The following is a 27,956-nucleotide window of genomic DNA, read 5'->3' as shown; positions in this document are numbered from 1 at the left end:
AGATAATATTTAGTCCTGCCTTGTGTGCAGGGGACTGATCTAGATGACCTCTCAAGGTCTTTTCCAGTTCTGATTCTATGATTATGCATGTGCATGCTTCAATTAACCAAATTGTGGTCTTTTTTTTTCCCCTTTCCCTGCTGGTTTTTCAGTTTGTCGTGTCATTTTGTCTCCTTGCCCTCAATCTTCCCAGGAAAAAGGACTTCTTGGTGTTTGTGTTCTTTACCTCAGAACTTACAGCACATTGACAGACCAACAGTAACACAAATATGAGCCATCAGCTACTTGGTTTAAAAAAAAAAAACTGGTAAAACTACACTTACACAAGCAAGGCATTGGCTCATGTGTTCTATACTGATTCACTGTCTAATTACAAATCTTTAAAATATAGCTGACAATGCTTTTAATTTTACTATTTAGCAATCCTTCATTTTTAGCTAAGTACACGTTATCATTTGTCTACTTGGGCAGAAGAGTTTGGCGATCACACTAGCTTTCTTTAATGTCAACATTTATCTTTAAACATGGGGCTTTTCATTCAAAGTCCAGTTTCTTTGTGAATCATTACCAAGAAACTTCATTATAAATTTTCCTGTGGATACATTTTTGTGGGGTGTCAATTTTAGGGCCTTGATACTGAGTTGCTTTTAATGGTACCCCAACAATAGTGCCAATAGGGTTTTTTGTTTGAATGGTCTCTTTAGGTATTTATAGCTCACTCATCACCATCCGTGGTAGCTGTTCACCTCAACAGCCATGTGTTACAAATCATTAAGGGATTTAACCAGCTGGAGTTCTTGAGCTGTGCCAGAAACATTAATGGGACTCTTGTGCCTGTCTTGTGGCCTAAACTCCACAACAAACCATGCAGATAAAGGTTTTAGTGCCTGGAAAAAATACATGATGCATGACTTTAAAATGGGCAAAGTAGGATTCTAGTTGCTTCCAACATTAACAGACCCTGCCTAATGACTTTCCTTGTGGCTTATGATGGGTGGGGAACCTTTTTCTATCAGGGGGCCATTGACCCACATTAAAAATCAGACATGGGCTGCCCATAACTGGGGTAGCAGGTGGGCAGAGGCTCAGGGCTTCCCCTAAGCTCTGGGGTGGGGCCTGTGACATTCTATACCTTGGAATACTCTGTAACCCCCATATTTTTCTTGTAATTGTGATATTGTATTTAATGCAGGCCATGTGAGGTATCAGGGGAAGGCTATGATCTGCTGAAAGTACACTTTTTCTATCTAAATGTGTATATCATTAATGCATATGAAGTTGAGAATGTGTTGTATGGTTGTCACTAAAATATGCTGTGGGTTTGGGAAGCACAGATGCTAGCTCCCCAGGGACAATGAAGGTAACCAGCATCTGGGTGGCTGCTGAACAGAATCACCAGCCATTGTCCAGCAAGGAAACTACAATTCAGTGACTCACCTGAATAAGGCCACACGAGGGGGATTGCTCACCTTTGCCTGGGGACTCAGCAATGCCCACCAGACATGCCTGGACTTGTGTTCTCCAAGCACATGACCTAAGGGTATAAAACAGAACATGGGGGGGGGAGGAGGGAGGGGGCATGCTTGACCTTTTTCCTGCTCCCACCTATGCTGCAAGCAACAAAGACACCCAGAAGACTCCAACAGAGAAGACTAGCCCAGGTTTAAGGGACAAACCTGTGTATTCAGGATTGTGATATCCGGTGGGTTGAGAAACTGCTTAATCTAGATGTTGCCCAGCCTAATAGGGTTGAGTTTGGACTGCATGCTTAGAATGGCTGCCAAAATAAATTGACTTTTTGCCTCTCTCTAAAAAAGAGATTTTAATAGTCAAACTTCTGTATGTATATCTTTACCAGTGAGTCTGCTTGAAGTGTAGAGTAAATCTGCTCAGGCTTGCAAAGGCTGGTGTCACCACTTTCCATTGGTGTGGTGAACCAATTAATTTGCACTATTCACACTTTTGCAGCCCTGAAGATGTAGTCCTGAGGTTCAAGGCTGGGATCTGGGGGGATTTGGCTAGTGCTTCACTCTGATTCATGAGGGGCTTTAGGAGCATTCATACAACTGAGCTGGGTATGGGGCTCCATGTACAGTTGTGCTGAGGGATAACAACAGCACCTGCAGGGGTTTGCTTCTTGACATTCGCAAAGCACTGAGACGGCCCAGGCACAGCAGTCCTAGGCTGCACCCAGGGAATCCTATCGCAGGGGTGTAGAATGAAGTGAGGATCTGGCTGGGGGTGCAGGCTCTGGGGGTGGGGATGAGGGGTTTGAGGTCCAGTAGGAAGTTGGGGTGCAGAGGGTATGGGAGGGAGTTCTGACCTGGGGCAGAATTCAGGGTGCAGTCTCTGGCCACACAGAACTTACCTCAGGCAGCTCCTGGTTGGCAGGGCTGAGGCAGACAGGCTCCCTGGCTGTGCACGGCTCCCAGAAGCACCTGGCATGTCCCTCTCCTAGGCAGAGGCACCAGGTGGCTCTGCATGGTGCACGCTGCCTGTGCCTGCAGGCACTGCCCCACAGCTCCCATTGGCCATGGTTTCTGGCCAATGGGAGCTGCAGAGCCAGTGCTGGGGGTGGGGGCAGCATGCAGAGCTTCCCTGATTGCCCCTGCTCCTTCGGGCTGCAGGGACATCTGGTAGCTGCATGGAGCTGACTAGACTTTTAATGGCCTGGCAACCCTAGTTTCTCTCACCCTGCCCCCACAGCAGGGCAAGTTGGTGCTCATGGCTCCAGCCATGGGGGGGGCGATAGAGGCTGCTGGCCTGCAGTGCAGGAGCTTGCCTTGGGCTGGATGAAATGAAGCAGCGGGCCAGATCTGGCCCACAGGTTGTATGTTCCCCCAGCCCTGGTTTATGAAACTGACACAAGCATAGGCTATTTCAAATAATACTCTAAGCCAATGAGACTTTTTGTTTTGAGGACCTGAGGTGTGCTATAGTAGAGGGAGAATAAACCACACTTAGCATGGTAAATATCTCAAATGTACAGAAGGTCTTAAATAAAATACAGTTGTTGAACCAGGTTAAAATGTGCTACCACTCAACTTGATAGCAATTATGTAAGTTCTGTGGAACTTGTCTGCACAAGGAGGTTTTTGCTCCACCTAAATGCCCAGAGGGCTGTCCTTCCTCACTCAAAATTTCATTGAACAATGTTTGAATGACCCCATCTATGGTTGGCCTATCATCTGATATGTGCTGAGCACATCCAGGGAATATCTCGTTTGTATCAGTACCTGTTTCTTGCCAAAGTCACTCTCCAGTGGAAAGAAGCATTCTCTGCACAGCTGGGACCGCTTTCCAACAGAGGCTGAGACATGGAAACTTCTGGAAAAGCAAGCAGGGCACACTTATAAATACTGTATAGAGTTTCAATCAAATTTCTAAAAAATAGTAAGTATTCTCTCTTTGCTCAAAGATCAAAGAGCTGGCTTTTTGTTATAACATTCCATTTTCTAGGCAGGTTGTCTCTGTCCTTTACTTATAAGCTACACCCCTAGCTAGAAAAATCCCATTCTTCAAATATTTTTAACCTGCACATGGCTATAGGTAAATAGGAGGCCTAGCTATTGCATTGCATTTTTTTTTTTTTTCCCCCATCTCTTCCTCAGCCTAGAGTAGGGTTGACTGAGGCATGAAGGGCTCAGTTCAGTTAGGAGTGTGAACTTATTTGGGATTTCTAGGGTCTTGTATAATATTTTAAATTACAATAAATAGGTATCTGTAGCCAAGAGTACATGAATTCTGGATATCCAGAGGGGTAGTAGGGAGGAGTGGGCTATAGCACGGGGTGGCTGCCATTGGAGTCTGGGACAAGCTAGTGGGTGGGAGCTGAACAGTGGGGAGGTTCTGGGGTTTTGAAACTGGTTGTAGGGAGAGAAACTCATAGGTGGGTGAGGAAAGAGCTCTCGGGCTTACTTGTGTAGAGGAAAATGGGGGGCAGGTCCCTGGGTCAGTGCTATAGCATGAACAAAAGCTTTCTAGTTCCAGTTGAACAGAGCCCTTATATTGTTTTTGAAAATATTTCTTTTATCCAGTGCAATTACACTTGACTGCATACCTGAAATAAATTATTTGAAAGCTGTGGCTACTGTATAATAGCTTTCACATAATCTGCAACCTGGAGCAAAAGACAGTGATGTATCATACAACTGAGAGCAGATAAAATGCAGTGTTCTTGTCAATCATTTCTTTGTAAATAGTACAAATCTCATTGAGCTGGATGTCTTGTGATCCTGGGCCAGCTGTTTTTAGCATTGCAAAACTATTTCAAATCCATGAGTCTCTTGCCCATATAGGACTGAAAAGTTCAATACAATTTTCCATATCTCTTCCATGCCCAATGCCAAAATTGATTCACTTTTAAAAACTAGAACGGCTTTGGTAGCAGTTTTCCTCACCATTTCTCTCAATTGGTCTCTTACTCTACCTGCTCTACTTTTACTATTTGCCCCTTGGATGCTTTATCTCTTAATCCCTTTTTATTTCTAGTCTCTAGCAATGCAATAAGGTTCAAGTTGAAAAATTGCACTAAATTTCTGAGGGTATTCTCAATCAGACCAACCATTCTTGCCCATACCCTATTTCTGTCTGTGTAGATTTTTTTTTTTTTTTTTTTTTTTTTTTTTTTAGCTGCAGTAACAGAAGCTAGACTTTGGTCTTCAAATATGGGTTTGAAGCAGTAGCTACAATTTCTTTTTAAATCCTTGAAGCAAGTAGATTCCAAGCCTCCTCCTACTTTCAGTGCAAATGGAATCATTCAAAACCCATTTCCAGGAATACAAACATTAAAACTGACCAATTCTCAGAAGCATTCTGTGGTTTGGCTTGGAGGACTATTAGCTGTAATGTTGACTCTTGAGGGCATGGGTTTAAAACTCTATCAGTATTTTTCAGTTTTATCGCTTATTTCTCACCAGTCTCCAGAAGGCAGGCAGTCTGCTCTGCTACCACTGTAGCTGGTATCTTTGAATCTTCATACTAGGCAGGAAGAAGACCATGTCTTCCATGGCAATGCCCTGTGAAGCAAAATGAGTGGAAGTAGCATAATACATAGGGCTACCATATGTCTGGATTTCCCCGGACATGTCCGGCTTTTCAGTCTATGAATAGCCAACCGGGGAGGGACTTCTAAAAATGTCCAGGATTTCCCCCCGGTCAGCTATTTATAGACAGAAAAGCAGCGGCCAAGCGCCACTCAGCATACAAAACCCCTTCCCTGCTCTCCCCTAGCCCCTGCAGCCTTACCATGCCATCCGGCCCCGCAGTTGTCTTCCTCCTCCTTCCCTCCCCCAAACTCTCTGCCCCTCCCCCTCCCCTGCTTTCCGTGAATCAGATCTTCGCAGGAAGTCTGAAAAGAAGCAGGGGCAGGTGGGCAGCAGCAGCAGGTAAGCTGGGGGGGTGGGGGAGGAGAGCTCCGGGGAGGTGTGGCTCAGCCCGGGCAGCTTCTGGCCGGGCAGCACCCACCCCAGTTCCAGCCAAGCACCTCCAGCCCCAGCCGCTCCAGCCTGGCCCAGCTTGGGCCCCACGGCGCTGGCCCCGGTTCCAGCCAAGTGGCACCGGCCGAGCACCCCCAGCCCTAGCTGCTCCGGCTTGGGCCCCAGGGCAGCAACCCCAATTCCGGCTGAGTGCGTTGGCCCAACCCCGGCCGAGCACCTCCAGCCCGGCCCCAAGCCCCGCGACCCCGGCCAGAGCGCAGCCCGATTCCTGGGCTCTTTAAAGCCAGCCCTAGTCAGGGGATGGGGGTGTGGGGGCGGGTGGAGGTTCTGAGGGGGCAGTCAGGGGGTGGGAAGTGGGAGGGAGTGGATGGGAACAGGGCAGGGCAGGGGTGGGGCTAGAGGTCTTCTTTTTTTGTTTTTGTTTTTAAGATTCCTGGTTGCCTAAATGTTTAAAAAAATCCCTATCCCTTCACCAGCCTCTGACCAGAGGCTATCACTGATGGATATTTGAGCAGTTGCTGGATGCTTTGTTTATGCACTCTCTAGGAACTTTACCAAAACACACACATCCCTATCCTTATTTTACAGATCGGGGAAACTGAGGATAGGGTGGTGAGTGACTTAACATGAACATGATTTTTCTTACCCATTCTGAGAAGGTAGATCATGCATGTCATATTCTACTGATAAGCTACTGGGTGGTTTGTTTTTGGTTTTTATTTTTATTTTTGTTTTCTTTCTTTTTAAAGGGTGGAAGTTGAAGGACTCTCTCCCTAAACTGGTGTCGGATTACATGAACAAGAAGTGTAACCGAGATGCATTAATAACCCACGCTTTGCCTTTTGATAAAATCAATGAAGGGTTCGAACTGCTGTGGGCAGGGAAAGGTGAGATTTTATTTATTCATCTAAATGATCATTTCCTGAGTCAGTCTGATGTAGGAATTTCCAGAGATTCTGCCACTTCTTGACCAGTTTTTGTAGAACATTAAAGGCCATACTGGCTCAGACCAAAGGTCCATCTAGCCCAGTATCCAGTCTTCTGACAGTGGTCATTGCCAGGTGCCCCAGAGGGAATGAACAGAACAGGTAATCAAGTGATCCATCCCATTCCCAGGTTCTGGCCTGTCATAGATAAGAGATGGATTCAAAATGGAAACTGATCCAGACCCCTTTTTTCCCCACATTCTCAAAATGTTTGTATCTGTAGCTTGTCTATCTGTATAAGGATTTTAAACAAGAATCCTGAAACTTGAAGAAACCCAAGATTAAGATCTGAACCTCATGACTGAGGTTCAATCTGTCATATAAAAGGTGTAAATAGAAAGACAGTGGCCTGTCACTGAGAATTCTGAGTGCTTGGAAACTGAATCAGGAGCCTAAATACTTAATTTAGGTCAAGGTTCTCAAACTGGGGGTCAGGACCCCTCAGGGGGTTGTGAGGTTATGGGGGGGGGGGGTCACGAGCTGTCAGCTTCCACTCCAAATGCCACTTTTGCCTCAAGCATTTATAGCTATGTTAAATACATAGTGTTTTTAATTCATAAGGGGGGTCACACTCTCAGGCTTGCTATGTGAAAGGGGTCACCACTACAAAAGTTTGAGAACCACTGATTTAGGTGCCTAACTTTAGGCACTTAAGTCTGAAATGTTGGCAATAACGTACACACAAAGATTTAGGAGACATTATCCTTATTCTCTGGACAAGGGTTACGTCTGTCTCTGCGGTCAGTTTACATGTTGCATAGCCAATAGAATGGAATTGTGAAAATAACTGAAGGAGAATGGGCTTGTTGTTGTAATAAACATCCAATGTCTACATATGGACCATTGTTCTTTCTGGATATAGAGCATTATTTATGTGTACCAAAGTCCATCTTGATGTGCATGGAGCATTGCTTGGCAAACATGTTAATTCTTCCTTTTTTTGTTTTTGTTTCAGTATTCTCAGCATTCTGTTTTAAGCCGCTGAGCGATGAGAAGTGGGGTCTGAGCAGCACAGCACTGCTCCTCCAGAATCACCTGTCTGACTCCTTCCCCTTACTCAAAATTTTTATTAGGGTGTTGGTTTTACAGTCTTTGCTTCTAGAGCTGTATAAATTGGGTCTATCTGAACCTGGAAATACCTGAATAGATTTAGGAATTCTTTCTGTTTCGGACTAAGAATTCAAACCTCTGCCCATAGCTTTGAGGTGTGTGAAAGAGCAGAGCATGTAGGAGGGAAGGTATCCTAGAGAGGTCTGCTTCCACATTATTCAGAATTAAACTAAATTAACCATTCCCATCAATTACACTAGCTCTCTCAGCTAATCTAGTCTAGCCTCTGCCTCAAGACGGGGCCTGTAACCTACCCTGTCAACCTCCTTTCTTCTTTCGGCTTAGAAGGTGTTGTCCGCCAGCAGGCTTAGCAACTCCAGGGATCCTTTCCCTGACTCAGCCTCCTAAGAAGTGAGCTATCATGGGGTTGAAAGCAGCTTGGGTCCGGCCCACGGATGCTGGCTGAGGGCCTGGGGAATTAGCTCCAGGACTGAGCACTCACTTTCATGTGAGTGGCCGCATGAGCGAGGCCTACATTCTCCAGCCTGCTCTGTAGCAGCAGGGGCAACCAGCCCTCTTTTGTTGCTCTGGTCTGCTTTGCTCAAGACCCCAGAGCCCTCTCTGTGCCATCCTGGCACAGGGCAGGTCACACAAAAGCAGGGGGGGAGAGAATTAGCTCAGGCAGTAAAGAGCTTGCTTTACATGTGAGAAGTAGGTGGATTGATGCCTGTACTCTCCACAGGGTGGGATGAGGACTTCCTCTACTCCCTGCAAAGCAGCTAGCCTACTTGCTTCCCTCTTTTTTGCCCCCTCTCCCCAGAGCAGTCAGCAAAAACCAAAAAGCCACCCTTCTGAGGCCTGCAGTCACCAAGTGACCACCATGGGGAATCAAACCTACAACATTGGCATTATTGGTACCAAACTCTAGCCAGCACACAGGAAACATGCTTCCCCCTGGATGTTTTGGAAAGAAGCAACAGTCTGCTAAGAGAACTTTGTGGCCAATCTCATGATATGGGTGGGGTGGGGCTAGTCTCCAGTCAGGGGTCTGAAGTCACTACAGGATAAATGTAGAGGCAGTCTGGTAACATAGGGTCACTGAGAGCAGGACTTGTGGTCATGCAGAGGTCAAACAGGAACAGTGTAGAGGCAGAGAAGTCACAAGTTGACAGAGAAAAGGGCTGATGGTAGTGGGAGATCATGCACAGGTCCCTGAGGACCAGAGCAGAGGCAATAGAGTCACAGAGAGCAGCACTGGTCCTACTGGGGGTCATGTAGAGGTCAATTAGAATCAATTTGGAACCAGAGGGATCAAAGACACAGAGCTGAGGACTGGGTAGTGGGGGCTAATACACAGATCAATGAAAATCAACTTGGAGGCAGTGGGGTCACCCAAGGTCACAGAACAGGGATGGTTGTACTTGAGGTCATGCAGACGTTAATGAGGATCAATTTTGGAGGAAGATGGGTCACAAGGTCAGAGGACTGGTGGTACTGATTGATCAGGCACAGGTCAATTAGCATCAGTTTGGAGGTTGAGGGGGTCACATGGAGTCAGAGACTAGCCTTGGTGGTACTGAAGGTTCATGCACAGGTCAATTAGGATCAATATCAAGGCACAGAGGAAACAGGGTCACAGAGAGAAGGGGTGGTGGTAGTGAGGGGACGTGCACAGGTGAATTAGGATCACTTTGGAGGCAGAGGCATCACACAAGGTCACAGAAAGCAGGACTGCAGGTAGTAGCAATTCCTGGATCAGATTTGGAGGTCATGGGGTCACATGTGGTCCTAGAGAACAGGGATGCTAGCAGTAGATGGTCATGAAGAGGTCGATGAGGACCAATTTGTAGGCAGAGGGGTCACAGAGACCAGGGCCTGTGATACTGGTGGGGTCCCTTTCATCAACAGAAGTCGGTCCAATAAAATATTTCTCTCACCACTGTTGTCATCTTTTGTCCAAGTTCAGGCATGCTCAGAGCATTGCTATCAGATTGGGCCCTAACAGGTAGATAAATAGGGGAATGACTAGTTTGCAAACCCCACTAGGGCTTAGGCATGAATTAGGCACTGAGCTGCCAGGCAATGTCAGAATTTAGGCAGCTGTGTGTGCCTAGCTGCCAAAATTTAGGTGCCTCAGATTAACAGTGGAAACTTAGATGCCTACAAGGTTAGACAGCAGCTCAACAAGGGTTTTGTGAAAGCCAGTGGCATCTAAATATTGCATTTAGGAACCTAACTGCCACTTTGGGTGCCTATATCCCCCTTTTCAATCCCACCCTGAGTGGGCAAGGAGGGACATGGGGTAGTGCAGGAGACAGGATACTGATAAGGGGGAGGAGAATGGAAAGGGATTGAATTCCCACTCCTGGGCATTAGGAAATAGATAATCGATACCATTTTGTGTACCTAGCAACTATTTAAGGTTGAATTTTTGATCCTAAACTGTTCACTTACAAATGAGGGGCACATAACTTTACTCTGAAGTCTCAGAAATCATAAGGCAAATGAGAAACGGTGTGATTTATTTCTGTGGTATCATGATTTTTAAGCCAATCACATTTTTAGTCTCATGATTTTTGGCAGATTGGGGTTGGCAATATTGGGCAGCTGATGAGTCATAAATTAACTATCTTGACCCTAATAAATCAGTTTGGATGTTGATGAGATTTCAGTCTCTCTCCTGAAGGTTATGGGGAGGGTGCCTTGATTTGTCTTCATTGCATTCTGTGATGGAAATCTTTTATTCACTTATTTTGTTCAAGGGCCGTTCTCTTCCAATACTTAAATTGCTGAAACTCATCACTACAAGCCTGTAACAGCCAGCAATATTGCAGGGGGAAAAACTTCTAATAAAAACCCCTGTTAGATGGGAGCAGAAGCAGCTAAAGCAGGGACCTTTGGAAACCTTTCTACAGTTTTGACTGGACTTTCTATACCCTGTGCTGACTGGCTGTTTGCTTCATTCCTCCATCTCCCTCAGAGGCTGTTCACCTCAGCGTCACTCCTCTTACCTCTCTCCCTTCACTGTAGAATATTCCCCCACTGCCTAAACCCACCCCACACACCAAAAAATGGTGGAACCATCACATTGTTCACTCTGCTTGTGTGTTGTATCCCTTCCTCCACCACAGACTGTGAGCTCTTTGGGACAGAGACTGTTTTTGTTATGTTTGTACAGCACCCAGCACAATAGGGTCCTGGCCCCTGACGAGGGGTCCTACATACCACAGTTATACAAACAATACTAATAGCGTATCTCTCTGTGGAAGCCTTCTTTAGGTGGAGAAATAGTTGCCAGTTGGGTCCAAATAATGAGTAAGAAATGGGAGGCTTTTGTGTGGGGTGGTACTTTTGGAGGAGTTGGGTTCTTTACTTTTGCAAAATCCTGTTTCAAACAGGGTGTTCATGTGAAGAGTTTTTGGAGAGTACAATCTCAGAGGCAGCATTGTTATCTATTGGCTTATCTTGTAACTCCTACCAGATATTATGCTTCTTCCTAAACTCCTTGGGACTAGTCAGGGTGGTAAGCATTATGCACTGTAGTGATTGTAAAATCAGTCCCTATGTGTCTTAAACTTTGTGTACAAAATAATTATTTTCAGGTGAGAGAACAGCTCACAACACATTCACAATACCTAGTATGAAAATGCAGCAGCTAGCTGGCTATTAGTTTACTATAATTACAGCCCCAACCAATGAAACTGTTTTTCTTGCTCCAAGTAAAATGAAGGGGGTTGGGGGGGAGAAAAAGGTTACCAGAGAGATAAATATGCTCTTGATTACCCAGCCTCTTTTATCATGTTGCACTACTAATAAAATATCTGAAGTACTTTAAGCAAATAAAATACAAATGATTGTAACATTTGGTGTGTATTAATTGCTATTTATGTAATACCTGTAATTGGAAGGCTAGGCATGTGGCATAGAATTGGTCAACTTGCACATGGTTAAGGACAGCATGCTATGCCACCTTTGTCTGTCTCGTTCCCCTAGGCTGTGTCAAGCCCCAGCCCAACTTAGAGCATGCTCAGGATGGGGGCTGTTACATCAGCCAGTGATCCTAGACACACTTTGGCCACTCCCCGTAAACCCTGCCCATGATCAGTTTACCACACTCTCTCACCTCTGCAATCTTTGGGTGATGTAGTGGAGGGCCATTCTCAACCAGGCTAAGTTATAGCAGCCCTGAGGCTGCTAGAAGGCGTGCTAGCAGCTGAATCAGCCCCAAGCAGCCCTAGGGATGGGGAAAGCACCGAAGTGATAGTTTTCCTGTCCAGAAGGTATTGATGTGCTGATATGCTCATAATCCATGGGAGTACAGCTTCCTGCACAAAGTTTTAAACAAGAACTATAAACAGCTATTACAAAAATCACCAGAATTAAGATTGCAGTGTGAGAACAATGGGATGTACGCGTTCCATGGAAGGATGATTTGCAATCCATTAGAATATCATCCTGCTGGGCAAGAATATTTGTAAAGCTGACTTCAAGTGAGGTCTGAGACGATGCAGCGTAAGGATGTTCTCTGTGCCATGAGGTTCAAAAGCCTGAGCACAGGATCCAGAATAAGGCCCATGGGTGCCTCCCAACGGTGTGATATACATAACCTTGATGAGAAAATATATTTACGGAGCCCTGATCAGAGCATTGCTGTATCTTTACAAAATAGACAACTGTTACTGTCTATCAGCGCCACTTCAGCACTTTCCAAAAATAAATCCAAAGAGTGAACGTGCAATGTTACTGCCACAGATGTAGCCATTGCAAAACTATTCATGGTAAAGAGGAGTGGGTAAAGTGTGAAGGAAATGGGACTATGTGAGTGAAGCCTGGTCTATAACCTTCAATGTTGCTGCTCTGAAAACTCTTAATGTTTCTCTACCTTAAGTACAGTTTATATTAATAGAATGTAAGATAGCTTTGATAATCAGAGGTAAAGTAAAATGATTGTTAATGCCCTAATCCTTTGCCAGTAAAAAACCCAGAATATTTTAAGAAATGCTGAGAGAATGAAATATGGAGAAGTGAAAATGTGAGAAGAAAAAGATTTCAATAGTTCATATTAGGTCATTGATCACATCCAGAACATATAGGGGACTTGAGGAACTTAGCTCATTTGCACCCTTTAACCAGTACCCCAAAGGAGGTGGGGCTGAAATGACATCTGTGGAGTCATCTGTTAAATGCTATGTTTTCTGTATTTTTAAAGCAGATCTGGTGACATATATTATTACAGAATGATCAGTAAGAGAGGGGATTTTCCAAAATGGCCAAAGGTCACACTCACCCACCTCAATCCAGATTGGAGTGGGGTATGAGACTTATGATCCCCTTATTTAATCAGAATATCTCCAGGGAGGTATCACAGGGAACAAGCTAGAATCACAATATGGACTTGCATGGCCCAGCGGAAGAGGGGGAATAGTACCTATAAAAATGTGCTTGTGGGGGGGGGAAAGGAGCTAATTAATTTTTGGGGGGGGGTGTCAGTGCTTGGGAGGGGTGTGGGCTTGACTGCCATGCAATGTACTTATGAATGACAGGATGAACAATGAATTGGGTGGTGAGAATTACAGTATGGGTTCATATAAGGAAGTTATTGAATTAACTGTACCTAACTGAACAGAAGAATAGTGTTTGCTTAGTAATGTATAATTGCTGCTGATCATGTTTTTAGCTTTATCTCAAATCATGATTGTATGATGTGATGCAGTGATACCAATAAACTTTCTTAATGACATAAAAGGGTTTTTGTAAATGTGCTAAAACGATCCAATAGTCACCCGTTGCTAGGCAGGCCAGGTGCCATTACAACACCCCCAAACAAGTAACAGAAGAAAATTTCCAAAACAAAAGTGGGGGAAATAGTGCAACCCCCCTACCGCTGCATGTCGCCTGGCCCCACGTTCTCCCTTCCCTGTTTTCTGCACATTTGGTTCTTGGGAAGGAGGATGGAGGATAAAAGTGGCAGAGTTTTTAATTAACAAACTGAACATTTTAGATTCTGCATATTGGGCCAAATCCCGAGGCCAGGTTATTTAGTTTTGAGGGGCACAGCAGCAGTCTGAGTAAGTTCTCTGCACTTTGGGAATGATGAATAAAGTTGGTGGAGGGGTAATACACCCACTCTCTGGGCTGGAATCTCTCTGCTAAAGTGACTAAGGTGAGCCAATTGTGGTGATGGATTTTGTACCATGGAGACTTATCCTCCAGGACTCACACTAAGAACAACAGCTCATTTCACATAGACCAGTAGCTGTCCATTTACATAAGTTGCTCACACCCCAGCTGGGATAGATTCAGATCAGTGGAAATGAGGTATTGACTCTCTGATTCTCTGAGCCACCTAATCTCTTTGGATAAAGTAGTTTATAATAAAGCATTTCGTTAAAGCACTTTTTTCTCTCAGTACCTATTCCATTTCATTTCATCTCCATATTTTCTCATGAATACATACATGCTTTAATTATTAAACATCTCACTCTGGTACTATTCCACAGGGACAAGCTGCAGCCATCAGTCGCTAATGCCAAGATTTGCCTCTCTTGTGCTTACCCTGCCTCACTCCCAGTGTTGAAGCCTATTCTGTGCTGTACTGATCAGGCCCGAAGACAGGATCTTTAACTTGGATTGTGGAATTTATTCATGGCCTTCTCTTACTGTATGTCAATACACTTTTTTTTTTTTAAAAGCAATGAGATCTGCTTCCTTAAGATAGATATACAGCTAGAGGAAATTGTTAAATATAATATATGTGTAAATACAGTACTTTCCCCCAAAAAATGAATACTTAAAGAAAACTAAAATATGCTACAGCAAAAAGCCCGGCTGTTGATACAATGTTTTTGCTTGGCCACGTTTTGATGATCAGATTGACTGTGTCCATATATCTTTTAAGCCAATGTCGACATGTCAGTTGCACAACAGTACTGTCTAGTTTTATTTCTTTTTTTTAATGGTCAACAGCCAATTTTATGCTTCAACAGAGCCTCACTATGCATGGAGCTGCCCTGTGCTCTAATGAACTATCTACAGTCACTTCTACAGAGCAATGTCTGGAGAAGAACACATAGTTAAACATGCAGGGGATCACACTTATCCCAGGTCTCCTCAGACGCATTCATTTGTTGCCTATATCTGGCCCACCTTTTACCCTTCAGTTAGAGGAGTAGGAATGTGGGTGGTGCTTCTCAGTGCAGTAACTCTGACTTTTGTCTACCTTCACTCACCCTGATGCTGAGGCTCAATGACTATCATATGTATTGCGTAAGGACTAACAAGACCAAGAGCAGCATGTGTTTTTAAGTATCTATTTCACTTATATTTTTATATAGCACCAATCACCATGGTATCTAAGACTTGAAATGAATTCAGGCAGAATCAGAGATTCACATCAGAAACTCTTGAGCTCAGAAATATCAGAGTATTTTCCTGGTGCACTATGATCCACTGAATGGTCAACACTATTTTATTAATGTATCATTTTCTTATACAACGCCTGATTCTGGTTTCAGTTATACTGATGTAAAATGGGAATAATTTCACTGAAGTTAATGGCGTTACACTATAGTCAAAATGGTGAGAGATCAGAATCAGGCCCATAATACTTAATCCCACGTTCCCCCTTTTCTGTAATTTTTTAAACAATATATGGAAGAGCGCATTAAAAAGGCAATTGCTTATTGTTAATGTGATGATAATGCAGAAGGCATATTGTTCAGCTAGGATACCTATTCTGGGAAACATTACCTGTAACTATGAGAAGAATGACAAAGAACATTTTCTAAAATGTATTTCCTGCATAGATATTTAGCTTCTACTTCAGATAAAGCAAGTCACAGTTATTACGATGGACAGTGCATAAGGACATGTTGAAATAAGACTGTATTTGAAAGTCATAAGGAAATTCATGGAAAGTACAAAGCTATACTGCATGTGGGACCAGCTGTGTAAGAGAGACAGTAAGGATTAAAAGGGTGGGGATTCTGCAAGGCACTGTGCTTCCCTCAGTACCGCCGCCTAAACAGGCCCACTTGGGGAACCAAATGCAGAGACAGAGCAACCCACCCACAACGAAACTAACGAACATGCATCTCCTAAAAAGCAAGAGTGCCATTTAAGGCATTACAGAACACTGCTCTACAGCCAAAATGCTTCTGAAATAAATGTAGTCAAATTTTACTAATTCTGGGTCACTGAGAACAAAAATGATGCTTAAAATTGTTGATTGGCTCTAGTTTTCAAGATATGCTATTGGGTCAGTATATACAACCCTTGACTTGGGAATGGCGGAGGATAAGTGAGTTATAAAGGGAAGGGATCTCAATTTAAACCAGAAATGACTAAAATACATCTTTGACTGGATCTAGGAATAAATCTATGACTGGGTTTGGACAGTACTTGCTTTTTAGGCAAAACAATGAATGATGCAATCTGAAGCTGGTATTGCGTCATACATGATATGAATTGCATCATGTTATTCCTAGAAGTCATGGATGATGCAATCATAACGAAGCTTACATCACTCTGCTGAACAAATTGCCCTATATCAGCTCTAGAAATCATACAGTGTCGTGCTCTCTTATTTGTCAGTGTTTGATTTTGCAAAGGGACATATTTCTGTTTAGCCAAAGTGAGCAGAGATGCCTCGTACTTGTGTGAACAGTGCAGATAACTTCTGCTATGTTTGTGGTGAAGTGACTTTTGCATCACAAAAGCGCCTTATAACTACTATGGTTAAGAAAGCCTATCACCTTTATTTTGGCTGCAAAATTGGAGATCAGGACAAGAGGTGGGCCCCACACATATGCTGCAACTCTTGTGCAACAAATCTTCGCCAGTGGTTGAACAGGAAAAGGAAATCTATGCCTTTTGCAGTGCCAATGATTTGGAGAGAGCCAACAGATTATACCAGCAATTGTTACTTCTGCATGGTGCCTCCACTTGGGAAAGGTGTGTCAAAGAAGAAAAAGTGGACTGTGCATTATCCAAACATTCCATCAGTTATATGCCCAGTATCCCATGGAGAAGGACTGCCGGTTCCTGATGCACCAGAATCATTCTCACTTGAGTCAGACGAGGAAGAGGAAGAGGATGAAACTTCTGGTCCTGAACCATCAATGTCACAGGACCCACATTTTCTCCCATCCTCCTCCTCTGAACCACACTTCATAACACAAGGTGAACTGAATGACCTAGTCAGGGATTTGGAACTACCCAAGAGTAAGGCAGAGCTGTTGGGCTCCAGACTACAGCAGTGGAATCTCCTGGTAGGTGATGTTAGGGTTTCCATGTTCCGTGACCGTCAAAAGGATCTTGTCCCTTTCTTCTTCATGGAAGGTGATCTTGTAGCCTGCAACAACATCGATGGTGTGATGGCAGCCCTCAACATCATTCACGATCCAGATGAATGGAGACTGTTCATTGATTCATCGAAGATGAGTCTTAAAGCTGTTTTACTGCATAATGGCAATGTTTTGCCATCAATTCCAGTTGGTCATGCAGTCCATATGAAGGAAACCTATGACAACATGAAACAACTTTTGAGGTACATAAACTATGACCAACATCAGTGGCAGCTTTGTGGCGATTTGAAGGTTGTTGCTCTCTTGCTTGGTCTGCAGACTGGATACACAAAGTACTGCTGTTTTCTCTGCGAATGGGATAGTCGTGCAAGAGATTCCCACTATATCAAGAAAGATTGGCCACTCCGACAGTCATTGAAGCCTGGGAGGAAAAGTGTTCAGCATCCACCACTTGTTGAATCAAGGAAGATTTTGTTACCACCCTTACACATCAAGCTGGGTCTGATGAAGAACTTTGTCAAGGCCATTGACAAAACACAAGCAGCTTTCAAGTACCTCCGTGGAAAATTTCCAAGGTTAAGTGAAGCTAAGTTAAAGGAAGGTGTCTTTATTAGTCCTCAGATTCGTGAACTTCTTCGAGATGATGCATTTGACCGTGCACTGCGTGGCAAGGAAAAGACGGCATGGAAAGCCTTCCAGTTAGTGGCAATACATTTTCTCGGAAACAACAAGGCAGACAACTACAGGTTGTTGGTGGAAAACCTCCTCAAGGCATACAAAAGCCTTGGTTGCAACATGTCACTAAAGATAAATTTTTTGCACTCTCATCTAGATTTTTTTCCACCGAACTGCGGAGCAGTGAGCGACGAGCACGGCGAGCGATTTCACCAGGACATTGAAACAATGGAGAAACGCTATCAGGGCAAATGGAGCCCATCAATGCTTGCAGACTATTGCTGGACAGTGACAAGAGATGCTCCATTTAATGAATACAAGAGACAAGCCAAGAAGCGCCGAGTAGACACTGAATAGGACTAAATTATGTATATAATAGTTTTTTGCCTTTTGTTTCATAATACATTTTATTTATATAACCCTTTTGCTGATTTTTAAAGTGTTCCATAAACAGGACAGGTGAAATATTATCATGTAAAGCAACCATAAACACATGAAAAGACCTAGGTTTACAATTTATGATTAAAACTCTACTATCTACACAATATACATAGACATAAAATGTAAACACTTAAATATCTTAGAAACAGTAGCCAATCAATTGTTTTAATTGTCATATTTGAATTCAGCACATCAAAATACATAATAAATAGCACATTTTATCTCTGAAGCAGACGACTTCTCAAAAATTGTAGGCCAGTGTAATCAATTTTTCCCTGCAGTGACCTAAAACACTTAACAACAAACTCATCCATATCCAAAAAAAGGGTGGCATTTTGCACATGTAACTCAGACAGAATTCTTCTAGAATTAGAGACAGTAACTCTGATTAAGTTCACTATTCCACTGCCCTAAAAAGACCCATGCAGGAGGACACCTGTGCACAATGGGGTTCTGTACAGACAGAGGGCTCCTGCCCCAGGGTTTTCTTTACTGGACTGGGACCCATAATTTTATTTTTGCTTTGCCTTTACTTCTGAGTATAAAAGGTGGACTTCCCAGTGACATGCTTTTTTTCTCCTTATTTCCTTTCCCCTCCATTAAGTTTTACAACTGTGAGATTAACATTTTACAATGGTAAAGAGAAAGAGAAGCCTAGCAACCAGCAAGTAAGTCAGCAGAGATGCATTGTAGGTAGTTTTTCTGTGAGCAATCATAGCAGTTTTCTTTTTATGAATAATCCCATTGCACCTACAAGTTTACTGCAAATGTGTTTCTTTAAGGTAATATTGTTTAAAGATGAATAAAGCCACAATGAAAAGGGAAAATCCTGAGAAAACAGTAAAAAAAGCTATTTGGGTTTTATGTCAGGCAATCAACACCAAAATTAACTTCTGAAGGACAGGGGCAACAACTATTATAAGGGTTGCTGAGCGGCAGGTAGTTTACAGAATTGAACCTGTGCCCATGCTGTCTTACAGTTTGTTTCCTGGTGACCTAGGGTAAGAGCAGTTTGTGACCAGCTGTGGTCTAATAGTTCTTTCGTGGATCTGGGACAGAGATTCCTCTAACTTGTAGAAAAATCAGGGTGGTAGCTTAACTTGCTATATTGTAGTGCACCCAGGAGGATTTTTATTTTAAAAAATACAAGGAATATAATATTGCATTAGAGATAAACCCAAGCCATTGTTCTGGATCTGGATTCTAGTTTACAGCTAAAAAACTTCTCTCGTTAATGGTCTGAAACCTATCAACCTGAATATTGCCCGTTTGAATTTGGATCTGGATTTCATATCCCAGAGTTCTGGAGTGTTCAGCTCTGGATGCTTGATACTGCCTGTTTTGGAGATAGGAAGTCACAGACTCTGCACTTGGGCTGGATTACACAGTGCGGGTGACAGGATATCATACTGTATTTTAAACTTCTGGTTAGGGACTCTACATTACCTTTCAGGGTAGGTGTAGGATTTTTGTTGTTGTTATGGAACTATTTAAAGGTGCTCTCTGTACTTGGCTTGAATTTTCATTCGTTTCCTTTTAATTCTACTGTGGGATAGTTTTCTCCCAGAAAACAGAGCAACAAATATTATTAATTAGTATAATTTATTTCTTTTATAATACACTTAGAGGTTCCAACTAAGATCAGGCTCCCATTTGTGTTAGGTGCTTTACATGAATCTAATAAGCACACCCACTATTGCAGTAACTTTGAAATACAAGATGAGAAATGTATACTGAAACCATGGTACACGGTGAATTTGTTAAACCTTGCAGTGTATGGTTGCTATGTAGTTAGGAGAGTTTACTCTATTATGTATGTTGCAGACTTCACAGATGTCATTTCCAACCTATTCTTATATTTCCTGCTAAATATTATATCAGAGATGTATTTGAAATCATTTTTCCATGATACAATGGTATCAGTTTTCTCATTATTTGCCACTTTCGGCAAGGTTTATTGTCTCTATTAGTTCTAGATATGAAGGGACAAATGTGAAGTCACACTAGTTAATGACAGATAAGCAGATCATCTTAAAAACAGTCCTTACTATAAAAGATTGACTGCAGTTTGATTGTAAGCAATTGTTTTCAATTTACTGTATGAAATAAACCTAGCAACATATTCTGCATGAATGCAAAAGCAAGAGATAAAGAAAGAAAGAAGAAAAAAGACAGAACCAGAAGCAATGAGCTGAGAATAGGTGCCCTCCTATTAAGCCAGAATAAACTTTATTCTGATTATAAATCTGGCCCCAACCCTCCTCTCATTGAAGTTAATAGCAAAATGGAGCCCTTAATTAATAAAGTAAAACTTACCCATCCTCCCATCCAGGAACTTGGAGTACTGTACAACATTATTAAAATATTTGTCTCCAGGTGTATCTGGGTAATAAATAATCCTTTGCTCTTTTAGAGCATCTTCCATCTAAGAATCTCAAAATGCTTTACAAAAACTAATTAAATAAGTCCCACAAGGCATCTCTTTGAGGTTGATCTGTAGGTAGGTAAATATTATTAGCTCCTCTAATTGAACAGTTGAGAACCTGAAATTCAGAGTTATTTATGCTTGACCAAAGTCACACAGGAAGTGTGCAGCTGAGCCTGGAATAGCATCCAGCTCTTCTGGCGCCCAGTCTTCTGTCTTAACAGCAGACCATCCTGCCTCCCCAAGAACTCACTTAGGGTTGAATCCTACAGCTACTGAGCAGTACTGTGGTCCTGATCCAGTAAGACTTACTTAACTTCAGTAAGACTCCTCATGTACTTAAAGTTAAAGTTAAGCACACGAGTAAGCGTTTTGCTGTATCAAGACCAGACGCCCAGCCTCTTGTGGGATCAAGCCTCTATTGGTTTAGTTGTTAGGAAATAGTGACTATGTAAGAACATGGAAAAATGGTGTCCATGCTGCTGACAGAGATTGCCTATCAGAACTACTTAACACCCATTCTTACAGAGTAATTCTCACAACTTGCTGGAAGAAATCATTTTTACAATATACAATATCATCTGATGATATGAAGGGACCACAGGGCAGACACCAGCATATGGCATGGAAAAGAATCAGTTACTGACTGCTCATAACAGTTGTTCTCCAGTTGTGTTGCATATGTCCATTACACTAGGTGAGCTGTACCCTAGAGGCATCCCTCGTGCTCCAAGCTGAGAATATGAAGGGTGGAGACATCCCACCCATCCTTCAGTTCCTTCATACCCGAATCTTAGATGACAGACTCCCATGTGCTGGGGACGAAAGACAGGTCATGTAATGCAGCGGTTCTCAACCAAGGGTACGTGTTCGCTTGGGGATACGCAGAGGTCTTCCAGGGGATACATCAACTCATCTAGATATTTGCCTAGTTTTACAACAGGCTACATAAAAAGCACTAGCAAAGTCAGTACAAACTAAAATTTCATACAATGTCTTGTTTATACTGCTCTGTAGACTATACAGTGAAATATAAGTACAATGTTTATATTCCAATTGGATTATTTTATAATTATATGGTAAAAACGAGAAGGTAAGCAATTTTTCAGTAATAGTGTGCTGTGACACTTTTGTAGTTTATATCTGATTTTGTAAACAAGTAGTTTTTTATGTGAGGTGAAACTTGGGGCACACAAGGCAAATCAGATTCCTGAAAGGGGCACAGTAAAATGGAAAGGTTGGGAGCCATTGGTGTAATGGACTTACGCAACACATTTTGAAGAACAGCTGTTACAAGAAATGAGTAATCGTTTTTTCTTCTTCTTCGAGGGACTGCATATGTCCATTATATTAGGTGACTCCTTAGCTGCTTTCAATGGAGGTGGAGCTAGGAGCCTCATCAGAGAGTAGGGTTGCCAACTTTCTACTCGCACAAAACTGAACACCCTTGCCCCACCCCTCCTCCGAGGCCATGCCCCTGCCCTTCCCCTTCTCTGAGGCTCCGCCCCTTCTCTGAGGCCCCGGCCCCTGCTCACTCCATCCCCTTTCCTCTGTTGCTTGCTCTCCGCACCCTCACTCACTCGCTCATTTTCACTGGACAGGGGCAGGGGGTTGGGGTGCAGCAAGGAGTGAGGGCTCCAGCTGGGGATGTGGGCTCTGGGGTGGGGCCAGAAATGAGGAGTTCAGGGTTTGGGAGGGGGCTCCGGGCTGAGGCAGTGGGTTGGGATGCAGGAGGGGATGAGGACTCCAGCCGGGGATGCGGGCTCTGGGATGGGGCCAGGGATGAAGGATTTGCAGTGCAGGAGGGGGCTCCGGGCTGGAGCCGAACGGTTCAAAGTATGGGAGGGAGCTCTGGGCTCAGGCAGGGGGTTGGGGTGCTGGGTGGGTGAGTTGGGTGAGGCTGGGGTTGCGGGCTCTGGTGTGGGACCGGGGATGAGGGATTTGAGGTGCAGGAGGGTGCTCCGGGATGGGACTGAGGGGTTCGAAGGGCGGGCGGTGGATCAGGGCAGGGGTTGGGGCGCGGGAGGGGGTCAAGGGTGCAGGCTTACTTCAGGCAGCTCCCGGAAGCAGCGGTATGTCCCTTCTCCAGTTCCTACACGGAGGCATGGCCAAGCGGCTCTGCACGCTGCCCTGTCCACAGGCATCCCTGCATCTCCCACTGGCTTCGGGTCCTAGCCAATGGGAGCTGCAGAGCCGGCGCTTGGGGCTGGGGCAGCATGCGGAGCCCCCTGGCTGCCCCTACTCGTAGGAGCCGGAGGGGGGACATGCCGCTGCTTCCGGGAGCCGTGCAGCGCCACGGCAGGCAGGGAGCCTGCCTTAGCCCCGCTGCGCCACCGACCGGACTTTTAAAGGCCTGGTTAGCGATGATGACCGGAGCCACCAGGATCCCTTTTTGACCGGGTGTTCTGATTGAAAACTGGACACCTGGCAACCCTATCAGAGAGGGACTGCAGGTCTGCTTTCCCCATACTCACATCTTCCCTTGATGCAGTAGTAACTGAAAGAAAAGAGGCCTAAGGGACTCAAATAAGTACCACTAACCAGAGCTAGGCTTACAACTAGCTAGAAAGGCAAGTTCACAGAAGGAACGAGCTGAAGCACAGTATGTGCTCACCACCAACCATGGACAGTAGGAAGGAACTGAAGAATGGGCAGGGGCAGCTCTGCCCTTTATAGCCTTGCTTGGGAGCATGAGGGACATCAGGGCATGGCATGGCTGCCCCTACATGTACTGCTGGGGAGAACTCACTGATGCACAAGGTGTGGATGCACCTAGTGTAATGGACAGATGCAACTGCTCAGAGAAGAAGAGACACATACATCAGTAGGGCCACTTTCACCTTACCCGTTTTCAGACCCTTATTTCATCTTGCAGAAGCCATTGTGATCTGTCTTTCTGCTGTCTAATATCACTTAAGTTTTGTTTTTGCTCGATAAGGATTCTATTCCTGCTTTCCTTGTGCACCCCAAACTTTCACTGAGGGCCATTAGAATCTGAGGTGTGCAATAAAAAGCAGGATTGGGACCCTTGTTTGGGAAAAAGAAAGCCTAAGTGGTATTAAGTACAGTATCTCCTCACTTAAAGTCGTCCCGCTTAACATTGTTTCGTTGTTACGTTGTTGATCAATTAGGGAACATACTCATTTAAAGTTGTGCAATGCTCCACTCTTACGTTGTTTGGCTGTCTGCTTTCTCCACAGCTAGCAGGCTCCCTACGCCCTGCTCCCCCAGCGCCTCCCGGCTGCCAGCAGACCCCCCGGATCAGTGCCTTCCCCCTCCTCCCCTCGCCTCCTGCCCACGGCAATCAGCTCCACCTCCCTCCCCTGCCTCCCGAATGCCGCAAGCCAGCTGATTGCCCTGGGCAGGAGGCAGGGAGGGAGGAAGGGGGAGCCTGCGCCGAGTCCTCACTCCTCCCGCCTCCCTCCTGCCTCCTAAACGCCACAAGCCAGCTGATTGCCCTGGGCAGGAGGGAGGGGGGAGGAGCGAAGACTCGCGCACATCCCTCCTCCCTTCCCTGCCTCCTGCCGGTGGCAATCAGCTGGCTTGCGGTGTTTTGGAGGCAGGAGGGTGGGGGGAGGAGTGAGGACTCAGCGCGCAGGCTCCCCCCTCCCTCCTCTGCCTCCCGAATGCCACAAGCCAGCTGATTGCATGGGCAGGAGGGGGCGGGAGGAGCGAGAACTCAATGCGCCTCCCCCCTCCCTCCCCTGCCTCCCGAACGTGGCAATCAGCTGGCTTGCGGCGTTTAGAAGGGAGGGGAGGGATGGGGGAGGAGCCAGGATGCAGCATGCAAAGTAAATGGGGAGGAGGTGGGGGGGAGAAGAGGCGGGTCAAGGGTGGGGGCTTGGGGGAAGGGGTGGAGTAGGCAGGCTGAGGGTTAAGCCCCCCGCCCCTGGTGCTTGCAGAGTAGGGGAAGCTGCCCTGGAACCTACCCCCCCCCCCTTTACATTCTTTCTTATGGGGAAATTGGATTTGCTTAACATCGTTTCACTTAAAGTCACATTTTTCAGGAACATAATACAACGTTAAGTGAGGAGTTACTGTAACATTTAAGTCAATATGAGTTTTGAGCATGCCAAAAAAAAAAAAAACAACCCACAGGTTAGTGGACAAAGGAAGCAGTTGGTATAAACTGCTTCCTTATGCGCTAGAATGAGGCCCTGATTTGGCTGAAACCTCTCGAGCATACTGCATTATTGGTAAATAAATAATTATTAATAATACAGAACAGAGGGGACTATGCTTTCTACCTAGAAACTGCTTGGAACATTTCCCATTATTAATAGTTTTCTCAACACAGGTTTCTCCTGAGAAACACAAACTGTGTAGAATTATATAAAATCATGACAGGTGTGGAAAAAGTAAATACGTGTTATTTGCTCCTTCTCATAACACAAGAACTAGGGGTCACCAAATGAAATTAATAGGCAGCAGGTTTAAACCAAACAAAAAGAAGTATTTCTTCACACAACGCACAGTCAACCTGTGGAACTCTTTGCCAGAGGATGTTGTGAAGGCCAAGACTATAATAGGATTCAAAAAAAGAATTAGATAAGTTCATGGAGGATAGGTCCAACAATGGCTATTAGCCAGAATGGGCAGGGATAGTGTCCCTAGCCTCTGTTTGCCAAAAGCTGGGAATGGGTGACAGGGAATGGATCACTTGATGATTACCTGTTCTGTTCATTCCCTCTGTGCCACCTGGCATTGGCCACTGTCAAAAGACAGGATACTGGGCTAGATGGACCTTTGGTCTGACCAATATGGCCGTTCTTATGTTATGTTCTGTGATGTTGTGACCCAGCTCCAATTACTAACCAACTCTTTGAACATTATAGGGATTTTTAAAAAGTCAAACATTTCTTTGACATTAATCTGCAATGTCCAACATACTGTGAGAAGCCTTCAAGGCAATGATTAATGTACCACATACCACTTTTTGCTTCTGATTCACTATAGTAAGACAAACATAACATAATCATAATATTAAAAAAACAAGTTTCACAATAGAAAAGCCAAGGTATGATCTGCTTATCGCCAATTGTACACAAGACAGAACAAAAAAATAAGCTTCAGTGGAGAGATTCTGAAGGCTGTTGCTCAAAGCAAAACAAAGGAGCTATGGATGGAGAGATAAGAATAGCCAATTACATGCCTGATTATGACAAGAGAAACAGCACATGCTACTTCAGTAATAAAAACAAAAAGGTGATATAATGCAGATATGCCATTAAATAAATAAATAAATCCCTTTACACCTGAAGACCTAGTCCATTCACACTTTTCCAATACTATCCTCAAAATATAAATCTTTCTCATGTAGTCTTAGCACACACTGCCAAGAGATGCACAAAAACATCAAATCTTTTTGAAAATTAAAAATTTCCCCAGAAATCTTACTGAAAATGAAATTTTGCAAGTCAACAAGCCTTCCAGCCTAGCAAAATCACTAGAGCAGACAGTTTATCAGCAGGTTTGTTACAACCTATGTGCACAATAGATAAACCAGCCTTTACTGCAAATGCTTAATTATGTTCAAAGCAAATTAGCACTCTCTTTGTTCCAGAACCTGACTTCTATTTCTGTACTAACAAACCCAAATAAGGACCTCACAAATTAACTCATTTAGGTTCATAATATTACCACAGAACAGACAAAAACATTTTAATAAGACTATTCAAGGCACACACAAAAGGGCATGCACATCTTTATAAATCTGGCCCCTAAGGCTAAAGGAGGCAATGTATTTGCAGGGCTAGAGCAAGGGATGAAGCCAAGACTCCCAAATTCTTTCACTGGCTCTAATACAAGCTTTCTATATGACCTTGGCAAAGTCACTTAACATTCTTGTTTCCCCCTCCACCACTATCTGGAAAATGGGTATAATACTACTAAAAGACTGTAGCCTAACCCCAAGCTGTATTTAAACCCAATTATCACTGTCTACATAATAGAGGGACAAGGTGGGTGAGGTAATACATTTTACTGGACCAACTTCTGTTGGCGAAAGAGACAAGACTTTGAACTACACAGAGCTCTTCTTCACCAACTCTCTAATATTGTGTAACCAACACATCTACAACAATACATTCTACATATGAGCAAAGGTGAAAGTAAGCCAGTACACCCCGGTACGCAAGAGCCTGTATGCCGTACCAGACCAGCTTCCCCAGGAGGCAATTTAAAAGGCCCCAGGCCCTTTAAATTGCTGCCAGAGCCCCGCTGCAGGAGCCTCCGGGTAGTGGACGGAACCCCCCAGGGCTCCAGCGACGATTTAAAGGGCCCGGGGCTTTGGATGCTGCTACCGCCCCAGGCCCTTTAAATCTCTGTGAGCTCCGGCAGTGGGGCTCAGACGGTGATTTAAAGGGCCCGGGGCAACAGTGGCGGCTGGAGACCCGGGCCCTTTAAATGGCCCCCGAACCCCGGGGCCCCCAGCCGCCTCTGCAGCTGGTAGCACCAGCAGTGATTTAAAGGGTCCGGGCTCTAAAGGACCTGCCCCTTCTGGTTGAGGCCCCACCCCTTCCGGTTGAGGCCCCACCCCCTGCTCAGGACTCCAGAGTACGGGTAAGTCCTTTAAGTTACTTTCACCCCTGCATATGAGACTGTGACAAACTAACTAGCATCCCTTTATTAATTATAATATTACTGTATATATTATTTGTATTATAGATCAGGATGCCATTGTGTTAGGTGCTGCACATACATAGAATAAAAGTAAAAGTCCCACAGAAAGAGACAGACCTGCCTGAAGAGCTTACTTTGCATTGTTACTTCCTGAATTTGAAAGACCTTTACAAATGCTAAAAAGAGTGTTTTGTAAAGAGCTTTGAGATTCTCTGCTGAAAGGAGCTAAACAAATGCAGAGTATTATCATCAATAATAAAAGGTTACCACTAAATTTGTCGAAGTCCAAAATGTAGGTTTTGGCCGTTAGAACTTCTTGGTGTATAAATTTCAAGGCTACAGGATTCAGCCCTGCTCACATAAACTTCAAAGAGAATAGGATTGAGCCCAGACTCTCTTTCAATAAAGTCTGTACTGGGTAAATAAATCTGACTCTCTAAGTGTAACATTAATCAAATCAATCCAGGTGAAAAGTTAAAATCTGTGTGGAAATTTCAGTAAAATTTGTATTGCTGGCGCTATATACAGTACAGATGATAGAGACTAAAAGAAACAATTCAAATTATTGAATTTAAGGTTAGGTGTATAACTTCACTTTACTAGTACAGCTCCCACTGGTATTACATATTCAAGAAATTCAATGAATTGTGAATAAGGGATTCTTTTAACACTGGACATCTGCATAATGACTACTTTTTGGAACGTTAATAAGAGATCAGTTCAGAATTATTTATAAGAGTGGATCTACTGTATTAAAACGCAGTCTCCCAGAGCTTCACGTTACTTTTAACTTATTTTTAGCACAGTTTTGCTTTCACCAGCTGCAAAGTAAAGCACCAGTATATTTCTCTCTTCGATCTTGTTGCCAAGCACTCTTCCCTTTCACCAACTGCACATATATACCAAGAGGAGGCTTTCCCTTACGGATTGATCCTGCTCCCTTCAAAGTCAACATATAATACCAAATATATCTGTCCTGCCATCACCAGGCAAGTCAACAGAGTCCAAGCCAAGT

The 27,956-nt window shown here is 44.1% G+C and overlaps 2 long non-coding RNA genes across 2 annotated transcripts in view; one reads left to right on the top strand and one right to left on the bottom strand.

Annotated features, from left to right (window-relative positions):
* Positions 1-3,237: 3,237 nt before the first annotated feature.
* LOC117877951 overlaps positions 3,238-27,956 on the bottom strand; it is a 51,457-nt gene continuing 26,738 nt past the window's right edge. The window contains exons 2-3 of the long non-coding RNA XR_004645860.1: positions 4,917-5,018; positions 3,238-3,327 (exon numbers count right to left, since the gene is read on the bottom strand). This is a non-coding gene — a long non-coding RNA (uncharacterized LOC117877951). The remainder of the gene's footprint in view (positions 3,328-4,916; positions 5,019-27,956) is intronic.
* Positions 3,245-11,336, top strand: LOC117877950. The gene is made up of 3 exons (XR_004645859.1): positions 3,245-3,393; positions 6,188-6,325; positions 7,380-11,336. It is a non-coding gene; the product is annotated as an uncharacterized LOC117877950 (long non-coding RNA).

Source organism: Trachemys scripta, chromosome 5, assembly GCF_013100865.1.
Source record: "Trachemys scripta elegans isolate TJP31775 chromosome 5, CAS_Tse_1.0, whole genome shotgun sequence".
Classification (NCBI taxonomy): Eukaryota; Metazoa; Chordata; order Testudines; family Emydidae; genus Trachemys; species Trachemys scripta.
Note: the sequence above shows the minus strand (reverse complement) of the source record. Positions and strands in the feature narration are given on the sequence as shown.